Genomic DNA, 17162 nt, shown 5'->3' on the forward strand with positions numbered 1-17162 from the left:
AAGGTTCCCATCCCCATGGGGATGTGTGCCTTCTGTTCTCTTGTCCCAACGCCTGGGTTGCTCACAGTTTCATGATGTTGGCTCCCTGGTGTTAGTTCACCAGGCTTAGATCCCATAGCCTCTGTGCTCTGGGCCGTCTGCTGGGAGGTTCCAACTGCAGGATTCCTCACCATTTTTATACTTCGGTCCCTGTGTTGTGAGGCTCCTCCTGCCTGCCTCACTGCGAGCCCCTTGTTGATGTAGGTCCTCTGGTTTGAGGCCACATGTGCCGGTTGCCTCACCTTTTAGTGATGTGGTCCCACTGGTGTGAGGACACTCCTGCCTGGTTCCCATCCCCTTGGTGATGTGGGCCCTCTGGTGAGAGTCTGATCCTGATTGTGTTCCTCACACTTCTGTGAGGTGGGCCCTCTGCTCTGAGGTCACTCCTGCCTGGCTTGCACACACCTCCATGGCGACGTTGGCACTCTGGTGGCAGTTGGAGCCTGCTGAGAGCCTCCTTCCCTCGGTGATGAGGGCCTTCTGGCGTCAGGCCCTAACTGCTGGGTACCCACATATTGTGATACATGCTAAGTGGTGTGAGGACACTCCTGCCAGGTTCCCATCCCTATTGGGATGTGGGCCTTGTGCTCTGAGGTCCCAACGTCTGGGTTGCTCACAGTTTCATGATGTGGCCCTCTGCTCTGTGTTCACTGTGGTCTGGATCCCATAGTCTCGGTGCTCTGGGCTGCCTGCTGGCAGGTTCCTACTGCTGGTTTCCTGACATTTTTTATTCTATGGGCCCTGTGTTGTGTGGCTACTCTTGCCTACCTCACTCCGAGGCCATTGGACATGTGGGTCCTCTGGTTTAGGCCACATGTGCTGGGTTCCTCACCTTTCTATGATGTGACCACACTGGTGTGAGGACACTCCTGCCTGGTTCCGATCCCCTTGGTGATGTGGGCCCTCTGGTGAGAGTCTTATCCTGGCTGGGTTCCTCACCCGTCTGTGAGGTAGGCCCTCTGCTGTGAGGTCACTCCTGCCTGGCTGGCAAACGTTACCTTGGTGACGTGTGCCCTCAGTTGGGAATTGGTGCCTGCTTGGAGTCTCCTCCCCTCGGTAATGAGGGCCCTCTGGCGTCAGGCCCTAACTCCTGGCTCCCAAATTTTCTGATGTGCGCCCTGTGGTGCGAGTACACTCCTGGCAGGTTCCCAACCACATGGGAATGTGGGCCTTCAGCTCTGAGGTCCCAACGCCTGTGTTGCTCACAGTTTCATGATGAGAGCCCTCTGTTGTGAGTTCACTCAGGCGTGGATCCCATAGCCTCCCTGCTCCTGGCCGCCTGCTGGGAGGTTCCAACTGCGGGATTCCTTACGTTTTTTATTCTATAGGAACTGTTTTGAGGCTCCTCCTGCCTGCCTCACACCCAGCCCCTTGGTGATGTGTGTTCTCTGGTTTGAGGCCACGTGTGCTGGGTCCCTCCCCTTTCGATGATGTGGGTCCATTGGTGTGAGAACACTCCTGCCTGGTTCCCAACCCCTTGGTGATGTGGGCCCTCTGCTGAGTCTGATCTTTGTTGGGATCCTCAACTTCTGTGAGGTGGGCGCTCTGCTCTGAGGTCACTACTGCCTGGCTGGCACACCCCGCCTTGGTGACGTCGGCCCTTTGGTGGCAGTTGGAGCCTGCTGGGAGCTTCCTCCCGTCAGTCATGAGGGCCCTCTGGCGTCAGGCCATAACTGCTGGGCACCCACATTTTATGATACGTGCTAAGTGGTGCGAGGACACTCCTGCCAAGTTCCCATCCCCATGGAGATGTGGGCCTTCTGCTCTGAGGTCCCAACGCCTGGGTTGCTCAGAGTTTCATGATGTGGGTCCTCTGCTGTGAGTTCACTGTGGCCTGGATCACATAGACTCAGTGCTCTGGGCCGCCTGCTGGGAGGTTCCAACTGCTGGATTCCTCACATTTTTTATCCTATGGGCCCTGTGTTGTGAGGCTCCTCCTGCCTGCCTCACTCCGAGCCCCTTGGAGATGTGGGTCCTCTGGTTTAGGCCACATGTTCCCGGATCCTCACCTTGCTATGATGTGGCCACACTGGTGTGAGGACACTCCTGCCTGGTTCCGATCCCCTTGCTGATGTGAGTCCTCTGGTGATAATCTGATCCTGTCTGGGTTCCTCACCCTTCTGTGAAGTGGGCCCTCTGCTGTGAGGTAACTCCTGCCTGGCTTGCTCTCATTGCTTTGGTGACGTCGGCCCTTTGGTGGCAGTTGTAGCCTGCTGGGAGCCTCCTCTCCTCCCTGATGAGGGCCCTCTGGTGTCAGGCTCTAACTGCTGGGCTCCCCACGTTTTCTGATGTGAGCCCAGTGATGCCAGGACAATCCTGTAAGGTTCTCATCCCCAAGGAGATGTGGGCCTTCTGCTCTGAGGTCCCAACGCCTTGGTTGCTCACAGTTTCATGATGTTGGCCCTCTGATGTTAGTTCACTCAGGCCTAGATCCCATGGCCTCTGTGCTCTGGGCTGCCTGCTGGGAGTTTCCAACTGCTGGATTCCTCACCTTTTTTATTCTTTGACCCCTGTGTTGTGAGACTGCTCCAGCCTGCGTCACTCCCAGCCCCTTGGTGATGTAGGTACTCTGGTTTGAAGCCACATGTGCCAGTCTCCTCACCTTTTAGTGATGTGGCCCTACTGGTTTGAGGACACTCCTGCCTGGTTCCCATCCCCTTGGTGATGTGGGCACTCTGGTGAGAGTCTGATCCTGGCTGGGTTCCTCACGCTTCTGTGAGGTAGGCCCTCTGCTCTGAGGTCACTCCTGCCTGGCTGTCACACGTCACCTTGGCGACATGGGCCCTAAGTTGGGAGATGGTACCTGCTTGGAGTCTCCTCCCCTTGGTAATGAGGGCCCTCTGGCGTCAGGCCCTAACTTCTGGGCTCCCAAAATTCTCTGATGTGTGCCCTGTGGTGCGAGTACACTTAGGCCATGTTCCCAACCACATGGGAATGTGGGCCTTCTGCTCTGAGGTCCCAACGCCTGGGTTTCTCACAGTTTCATGATGAGGGCCCTCTGTTTTGAGTTCAGTCAGGTCTGGATCCCATAGCCTCGCTGCTCCTGTCCGACAGCTGGGAGGTTCCAACTGCGGGATTCCTCACCATTTTTATTCTATGGGCCCTATGTTTTGAGGCTCCTCCTGCCTGCCTCACTCCCAGCCCCTTGGTGATGTGTGTCCTCTGGTTTGAGGCCACGTGCGCTGGGTCACTCACATTTCGGTGATGAGGCCCCACTGGTGTGAGGACCCTCCAGCCTGGTTCCCATTCCCTTGGAGATGTGGGCCCTCTGGTGAGAGTCTGATCCATTTTGGGTTCCGCACACTTTTGTGAGGTGGGCCATCTGATGTGAGGTCACTCCTGCCTGACTGGCTCACGTCGCCTTGGAGATGTGGGCCCTCTGTTGGCCACTAAAGCATGCTGGGAGCCTCCTACCCTTTTTAATGAGGGCCCTGGAGAAAACACATATGCACTTTTTGACCAAGTGCATCATTGCCGAGTATCTGCCTCTTCTCCTATGCTTTCAGAGCACTTCCCGTCTACCTTCTGAAATCACATTCCTGGAATTCTGCCCCGCTTTCAAGTCCTCTTCGCAGCCTTACTTCAATATATTTTTGTATGATACCTGTCATTTACAACTCTGCAGGTTTGTTAATTATAGTGTCCTTGAGCTCCATTCTTCAACTTGCTTTCTTGTGAGCTGGCTGCAAAACCGCAGGATTGTTTCAGGGCCTAATCTGGTTTCGGAATGTCATGCTGAGTCTTTGCTAAACTCCTATTTCTGGTGGGAAATGAGCATTAAATTTGCCCGTGCAGACACCTACATCTAGTTTCTCATTGGTTCTCCCTATTCCTGTTCATCTTGCGCAGAAATTGCAAACTGTGCCAAACAGGAGGTTAAAGGCACTGACTCTCCAAGTGGGGAGAGTGTTAGTAAAGGGTCTGGAATTGTGAACCCGAGTAAAAGGGGACGGAAACTGAGATGCATTTGAAAACGTTTCCCGGTCACACGGTGCACCATACTGTGGGTTTCCCATTCATGTTTTAGCTGAAGGAAGGATCGCTTAAACCTGGAGAGTTGGGACCCATGGAATGGGTATCATGCAGTATGACTTCAAATGGTCTGCATTTGCTCATCAAACGTCACCAATGCTATCAGCCCGAAGTGTCCAACCTTATGTCTCACTCAGCTCTGGGTTTAGATGAGGTAAATCCAGGTTGCATCACAAGCCCTGAATGAATTATGTAAGAATTTCTCTCTATTTCACTGTCATTGTGTTTCGTTTTTGTAATTCATTTTGATAATGGGATTTATCGGATTTTCTCTGCTGCATTCATGCAGCTGTACACACGCTTGATTCTCTTATGGAGATATATAATTCCATGGGTTTGAAGATACTTACTTGTCAGGGGTATTCCTAGTCGTTGAATATAGGGTGTTTAGCCCATTTCGTTGAACAAGGGGTAGGTCTTGACTATTACATATTTGACTTATGGAATGGTATCTGTGCTAATTTCTATCTCTGGTTTTATGCAGCACCCCAAATCACCTATCCCCTTAAGCAAACATAAGTTGGTTTTCTAAATTTGAGACCCTGTTCTGTTTTATACTTCAGTTCATGTGTAGCCAAGATTACATTCCGTGTATTAGTGATATCTTATGACGTTTCATTTTATGTGTGACTTATTTCACTTAGAATCATCGTACCTGAATCCACTCATTATGCCACGACGGGCCTGATGACATAGATTTCATTGGTGAGTGATATTCCATTGTACGTACGTACCACAACTTCTTTCTCCATTTTTCACTTTCTGGGATATTTAACTTGTACCGTAGACGAGGTTCTTGTAAACAGAGCCGTCTGAAACTTTGGCGTGGCTGTGTGTTTTTGATTTTAATTTCCCTAAGCTATAGGACCATAAGTGGAAGTGCCGTAGGCTCCGTTGCTTTGTTTTTTAGGTGTTTCAGGAAACACAACACACTTCTCCAGAGTGGCTGTTGGCAATTTACATCCCACCCATGGGCATAACAAGGGTCCCGGTTCTCCATGGCCTGTGCTGCCTTTCTGGATTTTACACTTTTTTCAGATGGCCCTTTTGACCGGGGGGCAGTGAGACTTCAATGTAGTGCAGATTTCTTTAACATGCTTGCTTGGTTGGCCAAAAAGGGCGTATGCGTTTTTTCCTGAATATATTCAGGAAAAAACGCATACGCCCTTTTTGGCCAAGAGCATCATTGTCGACGTTCTGCCTCTTTTCCTATGCTTTAAATGCAATTCCAGTCTACCCCCTGAAATCGTTTTCCTGCAATTCTGCCCCGCTTTCAAGTCCTCTTCGCAGCCTTCCTTCAATATATTTTTGGATGATAGCTGTCATTTATAACTCTGCAGGTTTGTGAATTAAAGTGCCCCTGAGCTCCTTACTTCAAATCGCTTTCTTTTGAGCTGGCCGCAAACCCGAAGGATTGCTTCAGGCCCTAATCTGGTTCCGGCCCGCCATGCTGAGCGTTTGGTTAATTCCTCTTCCTGGTTGGAAATGAGCGTTAAATTTGCCCGTGCAGACACCTACAGCTAGTCTCTCATTGGTTCTCCCTATTCCTGTTCATCTTGCGCAGAAATTGCAAACTGTGCAAAACAGGAGGTTAAAGGCACTGACTCTCCAAGTGGGGAGAGTGTTAGTAAAGGGTCTGGAATTGTGAACCCGAGTAAAAGGGGACGAAAACTGAGATGCATTTGAAAACGTTTCCCGGTCACACGGTGCACCATATTGTGGGTTTCCCATGCATGTTTTAGCTGAAGGAAGAATCGCTTAAACCTGGAGAGTTGGGACCCATGGAATGGGTACCATGCAGTATGACTTCAAATGGTCTGCATTTGCTCATCGAACCTCACCAATGCTATCAGCCCGAAGTGTCCAACTTTATGTCTCACTCAGCTCTGGGTGTAGATGAGGTAAATCCAGGTTGCATCACAAGCCCTGAATGAATTATTTAAGAATTGCTCTCTATTTCACTGTCATTGTGTTTTGTTTTTGTAATTCATTTTGATAATGGGATTTATCGGATTTTCTCTGCTGCCTTCATGCAGCTGTACACACGCTTGTTCGTCTTATGGAGACATATAAATCCATGGGTTTGAAAATTCTTTCTAGTCAGGTGTATTCCTAGGCGTTGAATATAGGGTGTTTAGCCCATTTCGTTGAGCAAGGGGTAGGTCTTGACTATTACATATTTGACGTATGGAATGGTATCTGTGCTAATTTCTATCTCTGCTTTTATGCAGCACCCCAACTCACCTTTCCCCTTAAGCAAACATAAATTGGTTTTCTAAATTTGAGACCCTGTTTTGTTTTTTAATTCAGTTCATGTGTAGCCAAGATTACATTCCGTGTATTAGTGATATCTTATGATGTTTCATTTTCTGTGTGACATATTTCACTTAGAATCATCGTACCTGAATCCACTCATTATGCCACGACGGGCCAGATGACATAGATTTCATTGGTGAGTGATATTCCATTGTACGTACGTACCACAACTTCTTTATCCATTTTACGCTTTCTGGGATATTTAACTTGAACTGTAGATGAGGTTCTTGTAAACACAGCCGTCTGAAACTTTGGGGTGGCTGTGTGTTTTTGATTTTAATTTCCCTAATCTATAGGACCATAAGTGGAAGTGCCGTAGGCTCCGTTCCTTTGTTTTTTAGGTGTTTCAGGAAACACAACACACTTCTCCAGAGTGGCTGTTGGCAATTTACATCCCACCCATCAGCATAACAAGGCTCCCTGTTCTCCATGCCTTGTCCAGAACTTCTGGATTTTACACTTTTTTCAGATGGCCCTTTTGACCGGGGGGCAGTGAGACTTCATTGTAGTGCAGATTTCTTTAACATGCTTGCTTGGTTGGCCAAAAAGGGCGTATGCGTTTTTGCCTGAATATATTCAGGAAAAAACGCATACGCCCTTTTTGGCCAAGAGCATCATTGTCGACTTTCTGCCTCTTTTCCTATGCTTTAAATGTAATTCCAGTCTACCCCCTGAAATCGTTTTCCTGCAATTCTGCCCCGTTTTCAAGTCCTCTTCGCAGCCTTCCTTCAATATATTTTTGGACGATAGCTGTCATTTATAACTCTGCAGGTTTGTGAATTACAGTGACCCTGAGCTCCTTTCTTCAAATCGCTTTCCTGTGAGCTGGCCGCAAACCCGCAGGATTGCCTCAGGCCCTAATCTGGTTCCGGCACGGCATGCTGAGCGTTTGCTTAATTCCTCTTCCTGGTTGGAAATGAGCGTTAAATTTGCCCGTGCAGACACCTACAGCTAGTCTCTCATTGGTTCTCCCTATTCCTGTTCATCTTGCGCAGAAATTGCAAACTGTGCCAAACAGCAGGTTAAAGGCACTGACTCTCCAAGTGGAGAGAGTGTTAGTAAAGGGTCTGGAATTGTGAACCCGAGTAAAACGGGACGAAAACTGAGATGCATTTGAAAACGTTTCCCGGTCACACGGTTCACCATACTGTGGGTTTCCCATGCATGTTTTAGCTGAAGGAAGAATCGCGTAAACCTGGAGAGTTGGGACCCATGGAATGGGTACCATGCAGTATGACTTCAAATGGTCTGCATTTGCTCATTGAACCTCACCAATGCTATCAGCCCGAAGTGTCCAACTTTATGTCTCACTCAGCTCTGGGTGTAGATGAGGTAAATCCAGGTTGCATCACAAGCCCTGAATGAATTATTTAAGAATTGCTCTCTATTTCACTGTCATTGTGTTTTGTTTTGTAATTCATTTTGATAATGGGATTTATCGGATTTTCTCTGCTGCCTTCATGCAGCTATACACACGCTTGATTCTCTTATGGAGACATATAAATCTATGGGTTTGAAGATTCTTACTAGTCAGTTGTATTCCTAGGCGTTGCATATAGGGTGTTTAGCCCATTTCGTTGAGCAAGGGGTAGGTCTTGACTATTACATATTTGACGTATGGAATGGTATCTGTGCTAATTTCTATCTCTGGTTTTATGCAGCACCCCAACTCACCTTTCCCCTTAAGCAAACATAAGTTGGTTTTCTAAATTTGAGACCCTGTTCTGTTTTGTAATTCAGTTCATGTGTAGCCAAGATAACATTCGGTGTATTAGTGATATATTATGATGTTTCATTTTCTGTGTGACTTATTTCTCTTAGAATCATCGTACCTGAATCCACTCATTATGCCACGACGGGCCAGATGACATAGATTTCATTGGTGAGTGATATTCCATTGTACGTACGTACCACAACTTCTTTATCCATTTTTCGCTTTCTGGGATATTTAACTTGTACCGTAGACGAGGTTCTTGTAAACAGAGCCGTCTGAAACTTTGGCGTGGCTGTGTGTTTTTGATTTTAATTTCCCTAAGCTATAGGACCATAAGTGGAAATGCCGTAGGCTCCATTGCTTTGTTTTTTAGGTGTTTCAGGAAACACCATACACTTCTCCAGAGTGGCTGCTGGCAATTTACATCCCACCCATCAGCATAACAAGGCTCCCTGTTCTCCATGGCCTGTGCTGACTTTCTGGATTTTACACTTTTTTTAGATGGCCCTTTTGACCAGGGGGCAGTGAGACTTCATTGTAGTGCAGATTTCTTTAACATGCTTGCTTGGTTGGCCAAAAAGGGCGTATGCGTTTTTTCCTCAATATATTCAGGAAAAAACGCATACGCACTTTTTTGCTAAGTGCATCATTGTCGACATTCTGCCTCTTTTCCTATGCTTTAAATGCAATTCCAGTCTACCCCCTGAAATCGTTTTCCTGCAATTCTGCCCCGCTTTCAAGTCCTCTTCGCAGCCTTCCTTCAATATATTTTTGGACGATAGCTGTCATTTATAACACTGCAGGTTTTGAATTAGAGTGCCCCGGAGCTCCTTTCTTCAAATCGCTTTCTTGTGAGCTGGCCGCAAACCCGCAGGATTGCTTCAGGCCCTAATCTGGTTCCGGCACGGCATGCTGAGCGTTTGGTTAATTCCTCTTCCTGGTTGGAAATGAGCGTTAAATTTGCCCGTGCAGACACCTACAGCTAGTCTCTCATTGGTTCTCCCTATTCCTGTTCATCTTGCGCAGAAATTGCAAACTGTGCCAAACAGGAGGTTAAAGGCACTGACTCTCCAAGTGGGGAGAGTGTTAGTAAAGGGTCTGGAATTGTGAACCCGAGTAAAAGGGGACGGAAACTGAGATGCATTTGAAAACGTTTCCCGGTCACACGGTGCACCATACTGTGGGTTTCCTATGCATGTTTTAGCTGAAGGAAGAATCGCTTAAACCTGGAGAGTTGGGACCCATGGAAAGTGTACCATACAGTATGACTTCAAATGGTCTGCATTTGCTCATTGAACCTCACTAATGCTATCAGCCCGATGTCTCCAAACTTATGTCTCACTCAGCTCTGGGTGTAGATGAGGTAAATCCAGGTTGCATCACAAGCCCTGAATGAATTATTTAAGAATTGCTCTCTATTTCACTGTCATTGTGTTTTGTTTTTGTAATTCATTTTGATAATGGGATTTATCGGATTTTCTCTGCTCCCTTCATGCAGCTGTACACACGCTTGATTCTCTTATGGAGACATATAAATCCATGGGTTTGAAAATTCTTTCTAGTCAGGTGTATTCCTAGGCGTTGAATATAGGGTGTTTAGCCCATTTCGTTGAGCAAGGGGTAGGTCTTGACTATTACATATGTGACGTATGGAATGGTATCTGTGCTAATTTCTATCTCTGGTTTTATGCAGCACCCCAACTCACCTTTCCCCTTAAGCAAACATAAGTTGGTTTTCTAAATTTGAGACCCTGTTCTGTTTTGTAATTCAGTTCATGTGTAGCCAAGATTACATTCGGAGTATTAGTGATATCTTATGATGTTTCATTTTCTGTGTGAATTATTTCACTTAGAATCATCATACATGAATCCACTCATTATGCCGCGATGGGCCTGATGACATAGATTTCATTGGAGAGTGATATTCCATGGCACATACGTACCACAACGTCTTTATCCATTTTTTGCTTTCTGCGATATTTAAATTCTACCGTAGACGAGGTTCTTGAAAACAGAGCCGTCTGAAACTTTGGGGTGGCTGTGTGTTTTTGATTTTAATTTCCCTAAGCTATTGGACCATAAGTGGAAGTGCCGCAGGCTCCGTTGCTTTGTGTTTTAGGTGTTTCAGGAAACACCATACACTTCTCCAGAGTGGCTGTTGGCAATTAACATCCCACCCATAAGCATAACAAGGCTCCCTGTTCTCCATATCCTGTGCTGTCTTTCTGGATTTTACGCTTTTTCAGATGGCCCTTTTGACCGGGGGGCAGTGAGACTTCATTGTAGTTCAGATTTCTTTAACATGCTTGCTTGGTTGGTCAAAAAGGGCGTATACGTTTTTTCCTGAATATATTCAGGATTCTCTGTCTCCGTAAGAGAATCAAGCGTGTGTACAGCGGCCTAAACGCATCAGTGAAAATCCGATAAATCCGTGGGTTTTAAGATCCTTACTAGTCAGGTATATTCCTAGGCGTTGAATATGGGGTGTTTACTCCATTTCGTTGAGCAAGGAGTAGGTCTTTTCTATTACATATTTGGTTTATGGAACAGTTTCTGTGCTAATATCAATCTCTGGTTTTATGCAGCACCCCAACTCACCTTTCCCCATAAGCAACCATCAGTTGGTTTTCTAACTTGGAGACCCTCTTCTGTTTTGTAATTCAGTTCATGTGTAGCCAAGTTTCATTCCATGTATTAGTGATATCTTATGATGTTTCTTTTTCTGTGTGACTTATTTCACGTAGAATCATTGTACCTGAATCCACTCATTATGCCGCTAAGGGCCAGATGACATAGATTTCATTGCTCTGTGATTTTACATTGTACGTATGTACCACAACTTCTTTATCCATTTTCGCTTTCTGGGATATTTAACTTGTACCGTAGACGAGGTTCTTGTAAACAGAGCCGACCCAAACTTTGGGGTGGCTGTATGTTTTTGATTTTAACTTCCCTAAGCTATAGGACCATAAGTGGAAGTGCCATAGGCTGTGTTGCTTTGTTTCCTACGTGTTTCAGGAAACACCATACACTTCTCCAGAGTGGCTGTTGGCAATTCACATCCCGCCCATCAGCATAACAAGGCTCCCTGTTCAGCATGGCCTGTCCTGCCTTTCTGGATTTTACACTTTATTCAGATGGCCCTTTTGACCAGGGGGCAGTGAGAGTTCATTGTAGTGCAGATTTCCTTTACAAGCTTGCTTGCTAGGCCAAAAAGGGCGTATGCGTTTTTTCCTGAATATATTCAGGAAAAAACGCATACGCCCTTTTTGTCCAAGTGCATTATTGTCGCCGTTCTGCCTCTTATCCAATGCTTTAAATGCAAATCCAGTCTACCCCCTGAAATCGTTTTCCTGAATTTCTGCCCCGCATTCAAGTCCTCTTTGCAGACTTACTTCAATATATTTTTGGACGATAGCTCTCATTTATAACCCTGCAGGTTTGTGAATTACAGTGCCCCTGAGCTCCTTTCTTCAAATTGCTTTCTTGTGAGCTGGCCGCAAAAGCGCAGGATTTCTTCAGGCCCTAATCTTGTTCCGGCAGGGCATGCTGAGCCTTTGGTTAATTCCTCTTCCTGGTGAGAAATGAACATTACATTTGCCCGTGCATACACCTACAGCTAGCCTCTCATTTGTTCTCCCTATGCCGGTTCATCTTGTGCAGAATTTGCACACTGTGCCAAACAGGAGGTTAAAGGCACTGACTCTCCAAGTGGGGAGATTGTTAGTAAAGCATCTGGAATGGTGAACCCGTGGACCAGGGGATGAAAACTGAGATGTATTTGAAAACGTTTCCCAATCACATGGTGGCCCATACTCTGGGTTTCCCATGCATGTTTTAGCTGAAGGAAGAATCCCTTAAACCTGGAGAGTTGGGACCCATGGAATTGGTACCATGCAGTATGCCTTCAAAGGGTCTGCATTTGCTCACCGAACCTCACCAATGCTATCAGCCCGAAGTGACCAGCCTCATGACTCACCCAGCTCTGGGTGTAGATGTGGTAAATCCAGGTTGCATCACAAGCCCTGAATGAATTATTTAAGAATTGCTCTCTATTTCACTGTCATTGTGTTTTGTTTTTGAAATTTATTTTGATAATGGGATTTATCGTATTTTCACTGCTGCGTTGAGGCCGCTGTACAAACGCTTGATTCTCTTATGAAGACGTATTAAACCATGGGTTTTAAGATCCTTACTACTCAGGTATATTCCTAGGCGTTCTGCCTCTTATCCAAAACCCCCATATGGGGGTTTCAGTTCATTTCGTTGAGGTTTTCAGTTCATTTCGTTGAGAAAGGATAAGGTCTTGTCTATTACATATTTGGCTTATGGAACGGTATCTGTGCTAATTTCAATCTCTGGTTTTATGCAGCACCCCAGCTCACCTTTCTGCATAAGCAAGCATAAGTTGGTTTTCTAAATTTAAGACCCTGTTCTGTTTTGTAATTCAGTTCATGGGTAGAAAAGTTTACATTCCTTGTATTAGTGATATCTTATCATGTTTCTTTTTCTGAGTGATTTATTTCACGTAGAATCATCGTACCTGAATCCACTCATTATGCTCCTATGGGCCTGATGACATAGATTTCATTGCTGAGTGATATTCCATTGTACGTACGTACCACCACTTCTTTATCCATTTTTCGCTTTCTGGGATATTTAACTTGTAACTTAGATGAGGTTCTTGTAAACAGAGCCATCCCAAACTTTGGGGTGGATGTGTGTTTTTGATTTTAATGTCCCTAAGCTACAGGACCATAAGTGGAAGTGCCATAGGCTGTGTTGCTTTGTTTCCTACGTGTTTCAGGAAACACCATACACTTCTCCAGAGTGGCTGTTGGCAATTTACATCCCGCCCATCAGCATAACAACGCTCCCTCTTCTCCATGGCCTGTCCTGTCTTTCTGGATTTTACACTTTTTTCAGATGGCCCTGTTGACCATGGGGCAGTGAGACTTCCCATGTAGTGCAGATTTCCTTTACACGCTTGCTTGGTTGGCCAAAAAGGGCGTTTGCTTTTTTTCCTGAATATATTCAGGAAAAAACGCATACGCCCTTTTTGGCCAAGTGCATCATTGTCGACATTCTGCCTCTTTTCCTATGCTTTAAGTGCAATTCCAGTCTACCCCTGAAATCGTTTTCCTGAAATTCTGCCCCTCTTTCAAGTCCTCATCGCAGACTTACTTCAATATATTTTTGGACGATAGCTGTCATTCATAACTCTGCAGGTTTGTGAATTACAGTGCCCCTGAGCTCCTTTCTTCAACTCGTTTTCTTGTGAGCTGGCAGCAAAACCGCAGAATTTCTTTAGGCCCTAATGTCTTTCAGGCAGGGCACGCTGAGCCTTTGGTTAATTCCTCTTCCTGGTGGGAAATGAGTGCTACATTTGCCCGTTCAGACACCTACAGCTAGTCTCTCATTGGTTCTCCCTATTCCTGTTCATCTTGCGCAGAAATTGCGAACTGTGCCAAACAGGAGGTTAAAGGCACTGACTCTCCAAGTGGGGAGAGTGTTAGTAAAGCCTCTGGAATGGTGAACCCGAGTACCGGGGGACGAAAACTGAGATGCGTTTGAAAACGTTTCCCAACCACATGGTGGACCATACTCTGGGTTTCCCATGCATGTTTTAGCTGAAGGAAGAATCCCTTAAACCTGGAGAGTTGGGACCCATGGAATGGGTACCATGCAGTATGATTTCAAAGGGTCTGCATTTGTTCACTGAACCTCACCAATGCTATCAGCCCAAAGTGTCCAGCCTTATGTCTCACCCAGCTCTGGGTGTAGATGGGGTACATCCAGGTTGCATCACAAGCCCTGAATGAATTATTTAAGAATTGCTCTCTATTTCACTCTCATTGTGTTTTGTATTTGAAAATTATTTTGATAATGGGATTTATCGGATTTTCACTGCTGCGTTTATGCCGCTGTACACACGCTTGGTTCTCTTATGGAGACATATAAATCCATGGGTGTTAAGATTCTTACTAGTCAGGTATATTCCTAGTCGTTGAATATGGGCTGTTGAGTCCATTTCGTTGAGGAAGGAGTAGGTCTTTTCTATTATATATTTGGCTTATGGAACGGTATCTGTGCTAATTTCAATCTCTGGTTTTATGCAGCACCCCAACTCACCTTTCCCCATAAGCAAGCATAAGTTGGTTTTCTAAATTTAAGACCCTGTTCTGCTTTGTAATTCAGTTCATGTGTAGCCAAGATTACATTCCGTGTATTAGTGATATCTTATGATGTTTCTTTTTCTGTGTGACTTATTTCACATAGAATCATCGTACCTGAATCCACTCATTATGCCCCTACGGGCCTGATGACATAGATTTCATTGCTGAGTGATATTCCATTGTACGTATGTACCACAACTTCTTTATCCTTTTTTCGCTTTCTCGGATATTTAACTTGTACTGTAGGCGAAGTTCTTGTAAACAGAGCCGTCCCAAACTTTGGGGTGGATGTATGGTTTTGAATTTAATGTCCCTAAGCTACAGGACCATATGTGGAAGTGCCATAGGCTGTGTTGCTTTGTTTCCTATGTGTTTCAGAAAACACCATACCCTTCTCCAGAGTGCCTGTTGGCAATTTATATCCCACCCATCAGCATAACAAGGCTCCCTGCCTGATCCTGGTTGGGTTCCTCACACTTCCTTCAGCTTGGCCCTCTGCTCTGAGGTCACTCCTGCCTGGCTGCCACACCCCGCCTTGGCGACGTCGGCACTTTTGTGGCAGTTGGAGCATGCTGGGAGCCTCCTCCCCTCATTGATGAGGGCCCTTTGGCGTCAGGCCCTAACTGCTGGGTACCCACATTTTCTGATACGTACTAAGTGGTGCGAGGACACTCCTGCCAGGTTCCCATCCCCATGGGGATGTGGGCCTTCGGCTCTGAGATCCCAACGGCTGGGTTGCTCACAGTTTCATGATGTGGGCCCTCTGCTATGAGTTCACTTCGGCCTGGATCCCATAGACTCTGTGCTCTGGGCCGCCTGCTGCGAGCTTCCAACTGCTGGATTCCTCACATTTTTTAATCTATGGGCCCTGTTTTGTTAGGCTAGTCCTGCCTGCCTCACTCCGAGCACCTTGGAGATGTGGTTCCTGTGGTTTAGGCCACATGTTCTGGGTTCCTCACCTTTCCATTATTTGGCCACACTGGTGTGAGGATACTTCTGCCTGGTTCTGATCTCCTTGGTGATGTGGGCCCTCTGGTGAGAGTCTTATCCTGGCTGGGTTCCTCACCATTCTGTGATGTTTGCCATCTGCTGTGAGGTCACTCCTGCCTGGCTGTTGCACGTCACCTTGGCGACGTGGCCCTCAGTTGGGATTTGGTGCCTGCTTGGAGTCTCCTCCCCTCGGTAATGAGGGCCCTCTGGCGTCAGGCCCTAACTCCTGGGCTCCCAAAATTTTCTGATGTGGGCCCTGTGGTGCGAGTACACTCCTGCCAGGTTCCCAACCCCATGGGAATGTGGGCCTTCTGCTCTGTGGACACAACGGCTGGGTTGTTCACAGTTTCATGATGAGGGCCCTCTTTTGTGAGTTCACACCGGCCAGGATCCCATAGCCTCTCTCTTCCTTGCCGCCTGCTGGGACGTTCCAACTGCTGGATTCCTCACCTTTTTTATTCTATGGGCCCTCTGTTTTGAAGCTACTCCTGCCTGCCTCCCTCAAAGCCCCATGGTGATGTGTGACCTCTGGTTTGAGGCCACGTGTTTTGGGTCCCTCACCTTTCGATGATGTGGCCCCAAAGTTGTGAGGACAATCCTGCCTGGTTCCCATCCCCTTGGTGATGTGGGCCCTCTGGTGAGAGTCTCATCCTTGTTGGGTTCCTCACAGTTTTGTAAGGTTGGTCCTCTGCTCTGAGGTCACTCCTGCCTGGCTGGCACACCTCGCCTTGGTGACGTCGGCCCTCTGGCGGCAGTTGGAGCGTGCTGGGAGCCTTCTCCACTCGGTGATGAGGACACTCTGGTGTCAGGGCCTAACTGCTGGGTACCCACATTTTCTGATGCGTGCTAAGTGGTGAGAGGACACTCCTGCCAGGTTCCCATCCCCATGGGGATGTGGGCCTTCTGCTCTGAGGTCCCAACGGCTGGGTTGCTCACAGTTTCATGATGTGGGCCCTCTGCTGTGAGTTCACTTCGGTCTGGATCCCATAGACTCCGTGTTCTGGGCCGCCTGCTGCGAGGTTCCAACTGCTGGATTCCTCACATTTTTTAATCTATGGGCCCTGTTTTGTTAGGCTAGTCCTGCCTGCCTCACTCCGAGCACCTTGGAGATGTGGTTCCTGTGGTTTAGGCCACATGTTCTGGGTTTCTCACCTTTTCATTATTTGGCCACACTGGTGTGAGGATACTTCTGCCTGGTTCCGATCCCCTTGGTGATGTGGGCCATCTGGTGAGAGTCTTATCCTGGCTGGGTTCCTCACCATTCTGTGACGTATGCCCTCTGCTGTGAGGTCACTCCTGCCTGGCTGGCACACGTCACCTTGGCGATGTGGGCCCTCAGTTGGAATTTGGTGCTTGCTGGGAGTTTCCTCCCTTTGGTAATGAGGGCCCTCTGGAGTCAGGCCCTAACTCCTGGGCTCCCAAACTTTTCTGATGTGTGCCCTGTGGTGCGAGTACACTCCTGCCAGGTTCCCAAACCCATGGGAATGTGGGCCTTCTGCTCTGTGGACACAACGGCTGGGTTGTTCACAGTTTCATGATGAGGGCCCTCTTTTGTGAGTTCACACCGGCCAGGATCCCATAGCCTGGCTGCTCCTTGACACCTGCTGGGACGTTCCAACTGCGGGATTCCTCACCTTTTTTATTCTATGGGCCCTCTGTTTTGAGGCTACTCCTGCCTGCCTCCCTCCCAGACCCTTGGTGATGTGTGTCCTCTGGTTTGAGGCCACGTGTTTTGGGTCCCTCACCTTTCGATGATATGGCCCCAATGGTGTGAGGACACTCCTGCCTGGTTCACATCCCCTTGGTGTTGTGGGCCCTCTGGTGAAAGTCTGATCCTTGCTGGGTTCCTGACCCTTCTTTGAGGTGGGCCCTCTTCTGTGAGGTAACTCCTGCCT

This window comes from Delphinapterus leucas, chromosome 7 (assembly GCF_059928025.1).
Source record: "Delphinapterus leucas isolate spDelLeu-1000000601 "Yukka" chromosome 7, BTC_Dleu_Yukka2, whole genome shotgun sequence".
In the NCBI taxonomy this organism is placed as follows: Eukaryota; Metazoa; Chordata; class Mammalia; order Artiodactyla; family Monodontidae; genus Delphinapterus; species Delphinapterus leucas.